General features: G+C 41.3%; 1 long non-coding RNA gene across 1 annotated transcript in view; it reads right to left on the minus strand.

Annotated features, from left to right (window-relative positions):
• The window catches only part of LOC138973689 (uncharacterized), a 10,210-nt gene that overhangs the window by 2,061 nt on the left and 5,649 nt on the right, over positions 1-2,500 (minus strand). The gene's annotated exons all lie outside the window — the stretch shown is intronic.

Genomic DNA, 2,500 nt, shown 5'->3' on the forward strand with positions numbered 1-2,500 from the left:
TGCCAATATATCTGGTTCTAATAGCCTGATACACTGGGCACACAAAGACAACATGCATTTCATCCTCAGTTTTATTTGTACAAAAAGGGCATAGCCGGCTTGCTTCCGAATGCGAAAAACGTTGCCTGTGTGCACTGAATGGAGAGACGCCAAGTCTGAACCTGCTGAGAGCTGTCCTGTAGATATTCACTTTTATAAAGTCTAAATAATGTTCTCGTCCGATCAGACTTTTGTGACTGTGGTAAAGTTCAAAGCGAGGACTTTGTGACGTATGGTTGAGCCATTTCAGACAAAAGTTTTCACTTAATCGTTCTTTGAAGGTGCGCAGGAATAGTCTCTCATCTGCCACGCTTCCAAATTGCCACACAAGGCCAAAACCAAGCTCACACAACAAAGACTTAACACGTGTGACCCAGTTGTCATGACCCCTTTCATGCATATTCAATAGGGACAAGTATGCCATCTTAGAAAATCGAACGTCCGGCTGCTTAAGTAAGCGGAACCAATATTGAATGCACTTTGCAGCGGACTCAATGTGAAGTGGATAACGGCCAAGTTCACTGTAAATCATGTCGTTAGGTGTCATGGTTGGTACATTCATAAAAAGCTTGCACGCGTAAAGGTGCACCCTTTCGATCTGTTTATTTTCGCTGTGACCCCAAAGTTCAGAAGCATAGAGCAGTGAAGGAACAATTTGAGCATCAAACAGTTTGAAAAACACTTCGCATGAGGAAATACCACACTTTTTCAGCGTTCTAAGGATTTCCATTGTTCCCTTTTTGCCTCTCGACACAAATTCCTCCGTGCCTATGTTTAAACTCATCATTGTAGAAAAGGTGAAGCCAAGGTATTTATACCTACCAACAACTTCGAGTATCTCAGTGCCTAAGTACCACTTTTCTTTCTCGGATAGATAACCACCTTTACGGAATACCACAACTTTTGTTTTTTCCGCATTAACTTTCAGTCCGAGTCTGTTTGATGATTCGTATAGTGTGGTTAGCTGTGTTTGCAGTCCTATTACAGTAGATGATATGAGGGCGAGGTCATCCGCAAACAACATGAGAAATATTTCTACCTGGTTAGGTAGTAACTGAATGCCCTGTCTCCCTTTCCCGATTATGTCATTTGCGAGTTCATTGATAAAGAAGGTGAACAGAATCGGACTACACATACATCCCTGTTTCAGGCCCTGAAGGCACTGGAAAAAGTCCGTGAGCCCGCCGCTGCTAGTTGAACGAACGCATGCTCTGATATTGGCATACATCGCCTGGAGCATAGTCAGCATTTTCCCTCTCACACCAGTTTTTGCAAGGACAAACCACAGCGCAGCATGGTTAATCATGTCAAAACACTTATAAAAGTCCACGAAGGCCACATAAAGCTTTGAGTTGCGGGAAAACTGTTTCTCGATCATCGCGTACAATGTAAAAATATGGTCTACCGTAGAGTAGGACTTACGGAAACCTGCCTGTGCGTCAGAAATGACGCCATGTTCTTCAGCCCACTTTGTCAGTCTTGTGTTTAGAATGGAAAGAAACACTTTGCTAACACAACTCAATAATGAGATGCCTCTATAGTTATTTGGCATGTCAGGGTCTCCTTTTTTATATAATGGAACTATGACTGCTTTTGTCCACTCCTTTGGAAAGACACCCTTATTGAAAATACTGTTAGTTAATTTTACCAAGAATGGTAGTAGTTTATGTTCTCCTGCCTTTAAAAAGTCGCTTATAATTTTGTCAGTGCCTGCAGCTTTTCCACTCTTAAGTTTCCTTATCGCGTTTTTTACTTCTGCTTCGCTAATAACGCCATCAAGTAAATCATCATATGGTTCATAATCTTCTTGTGTATGGGGTATGTTAAAGTCCAAGGTCTGGTTGTCATTTGCACTGTTATTGAAAAGTTTTGAAAAATGACCCAACCAAGTTTGCTCAGAGATATCGCCACTGACAGTGTGTTTCTGCCTACATCTCCTGATCTCGCTCCAAAATTCACGTGAATCATTCATAACGTTTTGTAAGCGCTCTGTTTTCTGTTCTTTGTGTTGTGTTTGTTTTGTCTGCAACATATTTTTATATTCCTTTCTCTGTGCCAAGTAGGTCTGCTTGTCATTGTCACTTTGAGTTTTATGTGATAATTTTAGTGCTCTTCTTACAGCTCTCTTTTCGGCTAAGCACTCACCGTCAAACCACTTACTGCTTGGATTTGTCATAACCTGTATACTCTTGTGCATGCATGCACCAGACTCAAGAATACTTTTAACAAAAATGTCAAGCGCAGCATCAATATCAGTGTCAATCATATCTGTGGCTGTTCTTAACATGACTAAAGTGTCACTTGATTCAAGGTTCTGTAGGAACTCTTCTGTCTTTTCCCTTTGCCAGACGAATTTATCCAATACTACTGGCTCCTTTTGTTTCGGGACATTTTCTTCACTTGCTCTGACCGATATTTCTAACGGCATATGGTCGGATTCTACTCTGTGCTCGATGAAAAG

This window comes from Littorina saxatilis, linkage group LG8 (assembly GCF_037325665.1).
Source record: "Littorina saxatilis isolate snail1 linkage group LG8, US_GU_Lsax_2.0, whole genome shotgun sequence".
NCBI classification, from domain to species: domain Eukaryota; kingdom Metazoa; phylum Mollusca; class Gastropoda; order Littorinimorpha; family Littorinidae; genus Littorina; species Littorina saxatilis.